This window comes from Trichechus manatus, unplaced genomic scaffold (genome assembly GCF_000243295.1).
Source record: "Trichechus manatus latirostris isolate Lorelei unplaced genomic scaffold, TriManLat1.0 scaffold00105, whole genome shotgun sequence".
NCBI classification, from domain to species: domain Eukaryota; kingdom Metazoa; phylum Chordata; class Mammalia; order Sirenia; family Trichechidae; genus Trichechus; species Trichechus manatus.
In genome coordinates, this window is record NW_004444041.1 from 8,646,789 (window position 1) to 8,660,487 (window position 13,699).

Sequence of the window (13,699 nt, forward strand, 5' to 3'; positions counted from 1 at the left end):
AATAGAAATGTAAAAATACATATTTATATGTGTTATAAATATATACACGTTGTTGTTAATTGCCGTTGAGTTGATTCTGACTCATGGCAACCCCACCTGTGCAGAGTAGAACTGCTCCATAGAGTTTTCAGGCTGTGACCTTTGGAAGCTGATCGCCAGGCCTAGGTGCCTCTAGGTGGGTTTGAATCACCAACCTTTCAGCTAGTAGTCAAGCACTTAACCGTTTGTACCACCCAGGGACTCTATAAACACACACACAGACACACACACACACACACACACATTTATATATAAATTTCCTGACACATTGAATGAGAAGAATAAAAAAAGTGTTCCAAGTTAAAACCTTTTTTAAATAATCAAATAAAATTTTTCCTGATAATAGAAGTTTTATGTGCTCATAGTAGAAAAACCAGAAATAATAAAAAAGGATGAAGAACATAAAAACTATCCGTAATATCACCACATGGTGGGGCACTTCCATCTAGACCTTGTTCTATGCATTTCTATTGCCTCCAGTTTGGTGTGTTTTGTAGAAAGTAAAACTGAGATCTAAATGAAATTCTGACTTGTATCTTTAAAACCTCTTTCCCAGTTAGAGGTCCTCACACATTATCCTGTGCTCACAAGCATGCCAAAAGTGCTGTAAGATCATTTTGATTCATAGCCACTGTTTAATAATCAGCAAAATTAAATATTTTGCTTTTCAACATTAATTGTATTTAATTATTAGAAGCAAATATGACTACTGAAGTTATTTTAGTAGACTACTGTCATTTAAAAACAGCCTGGTGAAAACAAAGTGGGAGTGATGGTGTTAAATTCCTTTACAAAATTCTAATAGAATGTCTTTTCCTACAGCCAAGAACAGACTCTTAATCTGCTTCTGTCTTTATAATTTACATAACAAATTGAATCTGCTCCTTCCTCTGCAAGTCTTGTAATGGTGCTTGGCTTCAACGATGCAATCTGAAACTCTAATACAGTGTGCTATTAGTAAAACTTGGAAATCCTTGTTGGGTAGTGGTTAAGAGCTATGACTGCTGAGGTCAGCAGTTCAAATCCACCAGGTGCTCCTTGGAAACCCTATGGGGCAGTTCTATTCTGTCTTACAGGGTAGCTATGAGTCAGAATCAACTCAATGGCAACGGGTTGGGTTTTTATTAGTAAAACTGGCACTTTAAGAGGTGGTTGGTATGTCACAAAAATTTATTCCTTAAATCATATTTTATTCACACAGTAAATTTATATCATTGGGTTAAAGAAACTATCCATGGGCTACACCACTAATTCAGAGTTTTTACTTGAAGAACAGGATAACAAGAGTGCAGGAGTAACCAGGGTAAAAAAATTTTTTCTCCAATTGTGAAACAAATTTTCTGTAGTAGGAGATGCCTTTGATTTGATAAATGCCAGAATATTGCAGCCATTTTTTATTTAGTTTCCTTCTCTCTACTTAGAGGATGACATATTCATCGCAAATAACAGTTTTCAACAACATAAACGGGCACTCTACACATGGACCTCACTGGATGGAAAACACAGAGATCAAATCGACTATGTTTGTGGAAAGAGATGATGAAAAAGATCAATATCAGTCAGAACAAGGCCAGGGGCTGACTGCGGAACAGACCATCAATTGCTCATATGCAAGTTGAAGTTGAAGCTGAAGAAAACTAAAACAAGTCCACGAGAACCAAAATATGACCTTGAGTATATCTCACCTGAATATGGAGACAATCCCAAGAATAGTATTTGACTCATTGTACACTAATCACCGAAGACCAGACGAGTTGAGGAATGATATCAAGGACATCATACCTGAAGAAAGCAAAAAGTCATTAAAAAGACAGGGAAGAAAGAAAAAACTGAAATGGATGTCGGAAAAGACTCTGAAACTTGCTCTTGAACTTGAAACTTGCCCTAGAGTAGCTAAAGCGAATGGAAGAAATGATGAAGTAAAAGAGCTGAACTGAGGATTTCAAAGGGCAGCTCGAGAAGATAAAGTATTATAATGAAATGTGCCAAGACCTGGAGTTAGAAAACCAAAAGCAAAGAACACGCTTGGCATTTCTCAAGCTGAAAGAACTGAAAAAAAAAATTCAAGCTTCGAGTTGCAATATTGAAGGATTCTATAGGGAAAATATTAAACGATGCAGGAAGCATCAAAAGAAGATGGAAGGAATACACAGAGTCACTGTACCAAAAAGAACTGGTTAGCATTTAACCATTTCAGGAGATAGCATATGAACGAGAACCAATGGTATTTAAGGAAGAAGTTCAATCTGCACTGAAGGCTTTGGCGAAAAAAAAGTCTCCAGGAATTGACAGAATACCAACTGAGTTGTTTCAGTAAACAGATGCTGTGCTAGAGGTGCTCACTCATCTATGCCAAGAAATTTGGAAGACAGCTACCTGGCCGACTGACTGGAAGAGATCCATATTTGTGCCCATTCCAAAGAAAGGTTATTGAACAGAATGTGGAAATTATTGAACAATATCATTAATATCACATGCAAATAAAATTCTGCTGAAGATACTTCAATAACAGTTGCAGTAGTACATCGACAGGAAACTGCCAGAAATTCATGCCAAATTCAGAAGAGGACATGGAACAAGAGGAATCATTGCTGATGTCAGATGGATCTTGGCTGCAGGCAGAGAATACCACAAAGATTGTTATCTGTGCTTTACTGACTATGCAAAGGCATTCCACTGTGTGAATCATAACAAATTATGGATAACATTGTGAAGAATAGGAATTTTAGAACCCTTAATTGTGCACATGCAGAACCTATACACAGACTAAGAGGCAGTTGTTTGAACAGAACAAGGGGATACTGCATGGTTTAAAATCAGGAAAGATGTGTGTCAGGGTTGTATCCTTTCACCATACTTATTCAATCTGTATGCTGAGAAAATAATCCAAGAAGCTGGGCTATATGAAGAAGAAAGGGGCATCAGGATTGGTGGAAGACTCATTAACAACCTGTGATATGCAGATGACACCACCTTGCTTGCTGAAAGTGAAGAAGACTTGAAGCACTTACTGTTGAAGATCAAAGACTACAGTCTTTGGTATGGATTACACCTCAACAGAAAGAAAACAAAAATCCTCACAACTGGACTAATAAGCAACATCATGATAAACGGAGAAAAGATTCAAGTTGTCAAGGATTTCATTTTACTTGGATCCACAATCAATGGCCATGGAAGCAGGAGTCAAGAAATCAAATGACGCATTTCATTGGGCAAATCTGCTGCAAAAGACCTCTTTAAAGTGTTGAAAAGTAAAGATGACACTTTGAAGATTAAGGTGTGCCTGACCCAAGCCATGATATTTTCAATTGACTCTTACGCATGCAAAAGCTAGACAATGAATAAAGAAGACCAAAGAAGAATTCATGCCTTTGAATTATGGTATTGGCAAAGAGTATTTAATATACCATGGACTGCCAGAAGAACGAACACGTCTGTCTTGGAAGAAGAACAGCCAGAGTGCTCCTTGGAAGTGAGGATGGCAAGACTTCGTCTCACATCCTTTGGGCACATTATCAGGAGGGACCAGTACTTGAAGAAGGACATCATGCTTAGTAAGGTAGAGGGTCAGCAAAAAAGAGGAAGACTCTCAATGAGATGGACTGACACAGTGGCTGCAACAATGGGCTCAAACATAGCAACAATTGTGAGGATGGTGCAGGACTGGGCAGTGTTTTGTTCTGTTGTATACAGGGTCGCTAGGAAACAGAACTGCCTCGACGCCACCTAACAACAACAACAACAACACTTAGAGGACAGCAATTTTATAAACTTCTCTACCCTTTCAGGAATTTTAAAAAAGGGATTGAATTGTGTTCTCCAAAAAGATATACTGAAGTCCTAACCCTCTGTCTTAGTTACCTAGTGCTGCTGTAACAAAAAATACAAGTAGATGACTAAGGAACAGGAATTTATTTTCTCACAGTTCTGGAGGATAAAAGTCCAAATCAGGGTTTCGACCTTGTCTATTCCTTCTGTGGGCCTCTCTCCTAGTTTCTGGAGTCTGCTGGCCATTCCTTTGCTTGTAGACTGGTCCTCACATGGCATCTGTCTTCCCCTTTTGTGTGTGTTTCTGTGTCTATTCTGTCTTTTTTATAAGACACAACTTGGAAGGAATTAGGTTTAGGACCCACCTTACTCTGGTATGACCTCATTACCATAACGAAAGAAACTCCTATTGCCAAACACGGTAATATTTACAGGTACAGGGCTTAGGATTTCAACACATGCTTTTGGGGAACACATTTCAATCCATGACACAGAAGTACGCCAACCCACAGGTAAACATGATAAATCTGAGACTGTTAGTTTTCTAAAAGATTTTTGTTTTGTGGAGGGGGAAAAACTAATTTAACTAGTAATTTAAAACATGTTATTATTAAAATCAATATGGTTATATTGTGGCATAGAATGCAAAATTCACACAAATTTTCCAGATGAAATATGATACTCCAGCATGTTTGTGAGCTAAGCAATAGCCTTTTATCAAGGCCTCTAGAAAGACAGCATTCATTCTTTTCCTGATGGGGTACCTCAGAGTGAAAGGTTGAAATACATCATCCACAGTCTGCATTACCCACTCATTATTCACAAGCAACCCTAAAAGTCTGTGACATGTAGTAATTTGTTAACCAAAGTGGAAATTTTAATCCTGTGCTGATGTGGGGCTGCTTTACAGGAACAAATTATTTAGTTGGGGAGTCGGTCTAGATGATCACTTGGCTAAGGCTTCTGGGCTCGGCAATATTCTTCTCTGGTTCTTACCCATCTCATGGGAAATCTGATAATATACAGGGCCGTGTGTGAATTTTAGAAATTGTACAAGTGATGTATTCAACAAATATTTACTGATCTACAGTATGAGTACACAAGAGCAAATAATAAAGACCCAATTCTTGCTCTTTCTGACCATACAGGTAGGATTAAGGATATATCCTTCTCCAGTATCTAGAATTTATGGCAAGTACGTGGCATGTGTGCTATTACTGCTCATTTTGCCTGATTAGGATAGACATCGTTAATCTATCTTGGCACTCATTCTTGCTGAGCCCAGTTATGACTTCAGGAACAAAGAACATCTGTGCTTCCCATATACCTTCCTCTTAGGATTGGTAGCAAAAATGTCAGCATATTGTTTTAACCACTGATGTTGATAATACTGCATTCAAAGCAATGCTTTCTGTTTACAAATAAGTCTTTTTCAAGAGACGCTTTTGGCATCTTTAATCACTTAAATTCATCCAAGGAGTTGAAAGCCTTTTGGAACATTGCAAGATGTCACAAAGGGATCCAATTTGAAGATCTAAGTGGGAATCCCATGAAGTTCAAAAAAGGACATTTTAGCCAATGTACACACACTGGAGGAAAAGGTGAATGAGCGTGTGCATGCATGTGTGTGGGTTGGTGCAATGAAAATCAAACTTGAAACTCTTTAGCAAGGTAATGCTTCCTCAAGATCTGTCTCTGGAAGTCTGTGGTTATTTTTCACATGGGCCTGTGAACCACCTTGAGGTCTCAGGAGAGGAGGGAGCTTGGATAAAAAATCTGAGATTGTCCCTGGCTGCAGCCCTGAGCCACGCAGACACAAGGGAAAGAGAATGTGAGGCCAACAGCTGGGGTGAAAAGGAAGAATGGTGACAGGGACAGACTTTGACACTTGATTTGCCCCAGGTTTATTTGCAGTTTTCCTGCTTTATCCGAAATATTGTATACCTTGTTAAAACCACTAAATTGGAGCTATTCTGAATGATTTTTCTCTGAGTTTTGAGTAATACCTGTTCATTTCAAAAGGGAACAACATTCAGGAGAAAAACGGGATCTAAAACAACTTCATTCTTCTGTTCATAGGAAGGGGTGTTTGACTTGTCAGCTGAGAGCAGTGACAGCAGTCCTGGATACAGACAAAGCTACTACATATTTCAGATGCTGGTAAGTCAATAATATATTGCCTTTCCAAAACAGTAAGTTACTTTGGATCATGGTTTCTCAACCAGAGCAGTACTGGCTTCTTGGACTGGATAATTCTTTGTTGGGAAATGCTGCTGTGTGCATTCATTGTAGGATGCTTAGCAGCATCTCTGGTATCTACCCACTAGATGCCAGTTAGCATTCCCCACTCACACCCAAGATGTGATGACCAAAAATGTCTCCAGACATGGCCAAGTGTCCCCGGGGAGCAAAGTTGCACCCGGTTGAGAAGCCCTGTTTTAGATAATTTAAAAAGAAAAGTCCATATTTGAATTGTAGAAAGTTAGTACAGTGGTAATATTTAATGGGCTGGTAAAATTTGAGGGTGTCTGACTTCTTCAAACCTCTGGTTTGCTAAACTCAAATAGAAATGTATTAGCAATGAGAGCAGATCTTTTTTTGGATATTAAGTATCTTTGTCATAATAGAAAAATTCTGATTGGGCTAAGGTTAAAAGATAAAGTTGAAACTATCTGTTTGAATTCCTTTATCATCCTGATGGAAATCCTAAAACTGAAATAGCACCCAACAACTAAATAAACCAATTGGATTTCTAACGTTGCTTTTTTTTTTTAAACCGGTCATTTAGGGCATAACGACTAGGATGTTTGTAGGTCCCCTTCACCAAGTGTATAGCCAATATGAGGCCAACAGAACCTGGGCCTAAGAAAACCTTGACCTACTCTTATTTGCATCGTGGCGCTTAAACATTCCAACAGGCAACTGCTGATGATCAATAGGTCAATAGAGACGGGAAAGAGGGTTCACCTCCCATAAAAACACTAGGCCAAATAAAAGGACATTAATCAATCCTGGGAGTACGTGTAGTAAGAGCAAAATTGTGCCAAAAGATTTCTTTGCTGAAAATGCCCTAGTATTATGTCACTTTGATAATAAAGGGGAGGAGGAGGAAAAGAAAGGACAGAAAATATCTAGCTTATATCAGCTGTCTAGTCAAACAAAGCACCCAGGATGGAAACTACTCAGGTAGTGGCTGGTAATGATTGGGAGACAGTAGGGGCCTAAGGACACTTTTGGACGCTTTCTACTTAAGAACATTGATATGGACCCATCCCCATGACTTGTTTACCCATGCTATGACTTAGTATCTGGGCAGAACAGACAGCATGCAAAATGCAGGCAAATCAGGCAAAAGCCAAATCACTACCCCAGTCTGCCCCAACCTCAATCACACCTACCTGTCGGATGTCACCACAGCCTATCTGTTGAATGTCCCCTTTTCATTTTCTCTTCTGCTGGGGTCATGTGTGTGCTGCACTGACACCCCGCCCCCACCCCGCCCACCCCCAACCCCGTGTCAATCACCATTGAACCGCCTGCATTTTCCAGTCAGGAAGTACTTTCTCTAACTTGGTCTCTCTGCCCTTCTACCTTACAGCCAATTCAAAGACTGAAAGGGAAACCAGAGAACGCTTTTGACAGGAAGGCAGCTGGCTTGCTAGCTATGCAGTCTTCCAGTGTTTTTAGAGCACCAAGCGTGATTAAATCCACTGCCAACACAGTGGCATGCCGCCGGCTTCAGCCAGTGCCCGTCATTCCTAGACAAAATCCACCCACTCTGGCTCCTTCTTTGCTGGGCAACACAGCTCTGAGAAGCCTTGTCCTCACACTCTCTACCCAATCCAAGATATCGGAGAGAAATGGCAAGACCTCTGAACCTGGGAACCTGGTGACCTACTTCAGTACATCAGCTAGGTTTTCCCCGACACCCCAAATTCTGACTACTCCAGGTCTCCCCGCAAGGGGAGCACTTCACAGCACCAGCCTTCTCACCTCCTCCACAACTAAGGAGCCCCGAGGAGACATGTAAGCTGAAGACAGTGCTCAGTGCCCGCTTTTCTGGGAGGACACCCAAACCCACATCTTCTTGAGCTGCTGTCTGCGAAGTGTTCAATGCTCAGGTAGTTCCAGGTGTTCTCAAGCTTCAGACCATGGTTAATCACCCTCTAGCAAAAGATTAGGACCCTCTGTCTGTCTCCTGTGAGCTGACTATTTTTATAATGGGCTCAGTTCAATTACCAAGTTCCCTGGAAATGAAGCTCCTCTATGAAGAAGCTTCCTTTGCAAACCCAGGAAAGTTGGCACGGGCCCTATGACTCTGAGGCAATTTATCACTAAGTTACCTGAAAATAAAGTAGTACAACTTGTAATCATCTCTGAACTTTTTTTTGTGTGTGTGTGGTGAAAAAACTTATATTTAGAATTCGTCAGCTGGACTCAGTTTAGATGATCCCAATTTTGTTGGCAACATCCAAAGCGTCGTAGTCAGGAGCCAGACGAACATATGCCTTCTTCTCTCCATCAGGCCTGATCAAGGTGTTGACCTTGGCCACATCAATGTCATAGAGCTTCTTCACAGCTTGTTTGATCTGGTGCTTGTTTTGGCCTTGACATCCACAATGAACACAAGTGTGCTATTATCTTTGATCTTCCTCATGGCTGACTCAATGGTAGGGAGAACTTGATGATGGCATAGCGGTCAAGCTTGTTTCTCCTGGGGGCGCTCTTCCAAGGATATTTGGGCTGCCTTTGGAGCCTCAGAGTCTTGGGCTACCTCAAGGTGGGTGAAGTGTAGATCTTCTTTTTTTTGTGGCTGTGAACTCCTTTCAGCACTGCCTTCGTGGCCTTCAATGCCTTTGCTTTGGCTTCAGTTTTGGGAGGGGCAGGGGCTTTCTTATTTGCTTTCGGTCCCATCTTTGTAAAAAACTCATCTCTGAACTGTTCAAGACTAAAAACAAACGCCAACCTCTGGCAAAATTGGAAAGCCACAGGAATTTGCCATCTATGTGCCTGTCTTGTCTTTTTTTTAATTTTCCTCTAGCCCTAGAGATTCTAATCTCCTATTCTCAAAGTCTCTCTACCAAATCTGGAAAGATTCTGATGTGAGTCATTTAACATTTAATTCCTATAATACAGGCAGCTCCTGGATTGTGAATGACTTCTGCTCCTAAGTCTGTCTTTAAGTGAAATTTGTATGTAAGTCAGAATAGTTAGGTACAACTCATATCTAATGTCGGTTAGTCAAATGTCTGTCTTAGTATATAACATATAGTGTAATTTCCTATGCATAAAAACATTAAAGAAACACTTCCACACACACTAAAACATCTTAACACAATAATACAGTAATAATAATAATAATAATAATTTTTTTTGTGCGTCACAAAGTACCGCCTGTTTGTTATTATGAACCATTGTATGTACCTTGAATTTTTAATGTAATAGGCTTTACGAAGTTTGGTTCATAACTATGCTCATAACCCAGGGACTGCCTGTACTCTTCAGACTACACTACCCTGATATCACTGATTTCTAACACTTGGGCTGTGGCCTCCAGAAGGAAAAAGCCCAGACTGCAACAAACAGAATAATTCTAAATTGGAAAATTCTTAAATGAAAAGGCTAAGAAAGAGACTGTTCTAACAGGAAAAATTAAAAATCCACCAGCTTTTTTCACAGTTAAATCAAACAAATTTTTCCACAAATAGAAATAGCTGCAGTGACAAAATGTTCTCCGAGAGTGAGTTGGTAGAGATGATAATGGAAGAGTGAGCACAAATTAGAAACTAAAGCACAGCCAACTAAAGGCGACTACTGTTGTGGAACAGCTTTAGCATCTCCTCAATTTGATTACAGTACCACAAACAGTGATTAACGCAAACATTTTAGTGGTGTCTTGTGTGCAGCAAGTGAAACTAAGAACTTAGGACTGACTCAAAAAGAGGAAGCTGACTGGCTTAAAAAATTGTAAGTTGATCTACCTTAAAGTTGAAACTTTGACCCCATGCACAGCAGAACTAAACTCTGCCCAGTCCTGGGCCATCCCCATGACGGCTTGGGGACTGGGCTGTTTGCTAAATTTTTAGAAGTAGATCACCCAAGTCTGCCTTAGTCTGGAAGCTCTGCCAAAACCTGCTCACCCTCATAGCAACATGCAAGCCTCCACTGACAGACGGGTGGTGGCTGCACATGAGGCGCATGGGCCAAGAATCAATCCCGTGTCTCAGGCACGAACGGCAATAACTCTACCATTGAACCACCACTGCCTCTCTGAGGAGAATAAAGCCGTGATTTGTAGCATTTGTCATGACATCAGTGATGTGGCATTGGGAATATATGGCCAACAGCCCATCATTATATAGTGTTTTCTCCATATAGCTATAATAGACATAAATAGCCTCAAGAGCATAGATTACAGTAAAATAATTAGGAAGTGATGAGGTTTGAGTATTTATTACCTTTATATTTAATCACTTAATTTTAAGTTTATATAACTTAATTTTAAATAATTGCTGTGTTTAACAGGCAGCTCACAAAATGCCAAAAAAAGTTTGCAACCGGCTCCAGCACATAACTAGACATCAAGTTTAAAATCAAAAGACAAATAGAAGCAGACCCAGGGGAGTCTTGCAATACCAGAAAGAGTATGTTGTTTCACTTCTAGACATAGCACAGAACCATTAAGAAAAGCTGTAAATGAGAGCAGTAATAGAAATCCTGATGATTACAATCGTAAGTACCACTGAGAAGTTTCTATGCTGCCCTTCATGTAGAAAAAAATGTGTATTTATAAAAAAAATTCCCAGGAAGAAAGGAAAAGGAAATAAACAGATTGGCTATCATAAGCAAAGCATGGGCTAGCATGAGATAAAGAAATAAGAGAAAAGGGAGGAAAACCTCCAGCTGAGCAAAAATAGAGCAACCAGAGAGATTTCTAAATATGGCTCTTCCCGGGTTTGGAATAATTCTTTGTACCTCACTTTTAGACATCACAGAAGCTCTTGTTTATTCATATTCTTTGTAGACATTGCTGACTTTCAAGGGCTTATATCTGAGAGGAGAAACATTCTTAAAGATGAATGGATTGCTAGGGAAAGTGAGGGGAGGGGGGAGAAAGGATAAGGAACTAATGATTTCACTTTTTTTCTTAGACTGCAATCTTCTACTCTGAAAAATGGGATAGTATTAAAGGCAACTCAGTGGTTTTCAAAGCGTGCCCAAAGGATTTACAGTGTATACTTGATGGTAAATCACCCATCACCAATATCCATTCTCTTTCCCATGGCAGACATCACGAATAAAGCAGGACACTTTGTGCTGTTGAGCAAAGTGTGCTCTCAAGATCTCATCCCAGTGCAACAAGCTGTTATATGAGTTGAAACCTACTAGCCAATTCTGGCTAAGGCAAATATCAGAAAGATGTAGAACAAATGAAGACTTGCTAATATATAAAAACCAAACATTCACATGGTTGTTATAAGAAACACACAGTAAACCATCTAATCTAACACTGCAGAAAGTAATTGGTTGCTTAAACTCAAACTTATGACTGCAGGGACTTCAAAACCAAGAGCTGCTGTTGTAGTAATTGCAAAAAATTTCATCTAATACCCAAGGGCTTGGAACAGATCCTAATTGTTATTTTATCTCCATTAAAGGCAATTGAATGATCAAGCCATCAACAGTAGGCTCAGCTTTCATGCTTGTGCTCAACAGGAAACAATTATATTTCAAGCCTTTAAAAAAAGTACCATCATTTAGGCAGTCAGTAGATAATTGGTCAGACTTTGGTGCAGTAATGAATGCTGACTAGATAAATCTTCCCCGTTTGTAATTCCTTAATAACAGAAATAGAATTCAGTTTGCAGATATCTGTAACACAACACTCTTCCAAGGTCATTTTCTATTCTAAAAGCCTTTTGACAACAAGTAAGACTTTTTATTCACTGTTGTGTGTTAGGTGCCATTGAGTCAGATCTGACTCATAGTGCACCTATGTGGAGTAGAACGGAACACTGCCCGGTCCAGTGCCATCCTCACAATCATTGCTCTGTTTGAGCCTGTTGCTGCAGCCACGGTGTCAGTCCATCTCACTGAGGGTCTTCCTCTTTTTCACTGACCCACTACTTTACCAAGAATGATATCCTTCTCTAAGGACTGGTCCCTCCTGATAACATGTCCAAAGTACGTGGGATGAAGTCTCGCCATCCTCGCTTCTAAGGAGCATTCTGGCTGTATTGCTTCCAGGACAGATTTGTTCGTTCTTCTGGCAGTCCATGGTTTATTCAATATTCTTTGCCAATACCATAATTAAAACACATCATTGTTCTTCAGTCTTCCTTATTCAAAACCTAAGTTTCACATGCATATGAGACGTCTGAGAATACCACGGCTTGATTCAGGCGCACCTTGGTCCTCAAAGTGACATCTTTGCTTTTTAACACTTTTCTTTTGCAGCAGACGGTCCCAATGCAATACATAGTTTGATTGCCTGACAGCTGCTTCCATGGGTGTTGATTGTGGATCCAAGTAAAATGAAATCCTTGACAAGTTCAAACATTTCTCCATTTATCATGATGTTGCTTACTGGTCCATTTGTGAGGATTTTTGTTTTCTTTATGTCAAGGTATAATCCATATTGAAGGCTGTAGTATTTGATCTTCATCAGTAAGTGCTTCAAGTCCTCTTCACTTTCAGGCAACAAGGTTGTGTCATCTGCATATCACAGGTTGTTAATGAGTCTTCCTCCAATCCTGATGCCCCATTCTTCTTCATGTAGTCCAGCTTTTCGGATTATTTGCTCAGCATACAGATTGAATAAGTATGGCAAAAGGACACAATTCTGATGCACACTTTTTCTGATTTTAAATCATGCAGTATCCCCTTGTTGTGTACCAACGACTTCCTCTTGGTCTATGTATAGGTTTGGCGTGAGCACAAGTAAGTATTCTGGCATTCTTTGCAGTGTTGTCCATAATTTGATATGATACAGTAAAATGCCTTTGCATGTTGCATAGTCAATAAAACACAGGTAAACATCCTTCTGGTGTTGTAGAGAAAAACCTGAATGCTGTTTTAAGTTAAAACAGAGAGGTTTATTAAAGATTTAAAACATTTGCAATGGGGGAATTATATAGCCCATTGAAAATGGAACCAGATATTCGTGGCAGAGCTCCGTTATACAAGTATTCTTATGGGGTAAAAGAGTAACCAAAACATAGGGAATTTACAGGAAAATCAATGAATATTGTAATAATCACGCTCTGGTTACTGATTATTAATAGTATAGTTAGTGATTACAGTTAGTTGCACAGGTCATAAGATGCTTACATGTATTTTCTTTGTCTAGCTTTCAAAAATATCTTGTTGGCAACAGCACCCAGACAGCACTCTTTCTGAATACATGTATTTTGAGGGGTGCAGATGGTCACTTGGCTAAGACCCACCAGGGCATATGGTTTCACATCCTGGTTTTGACTACCGAGAAAAAACATGTTTTTTCAAAAAAACCTAGCTGTTAGTCTAGAAATCCAGATTAAAATTAGATAACATGGTCAGCATATTACACCTCTGTCTCACTGGCTGCACTGAAAGTTGTCTTTTCCTGTGACAGTGGTATTCTCTGCTTTCAGCCGAGATCCATCTGACGTCAGCAATGTCCTACGTCCTCGTTTGGTTCCTGTTTGAATTTCTGGCTGTTCCCTGTTGATGTACTGCTGCAACCGTTTTTGAATGATCTTTAGCAAAACATTACTTGCATATAATATTAATAATATTATTTGATAATTTCTGCATTCCATTGGATCGCCTTTCTTTGGAATCTCTTCCAGTCAGTTGGCCAAGTAGCTGTCTTCCAAATTTCTTGGCATAGATAAGTGAGCGCTTCCAGTGT

The 13,699-nt window shown here is 39.7% G+C and overlaps 1 pseudogene; it reads right to left on the reverse strand.

Annotated features, from left to right (window-relative positions):
- Positions 1 to 8,249: 8,249 nt before the first annotated feature.
- LOC101354354 (60S ribosomal protein L23a pseudogene) lies at positions 8,250 to 8,721 on the reverse strand (annotated as a pseudogene).
- Positions 8,722 to 13,699: the final 4,978 nt, after the last annotated feature.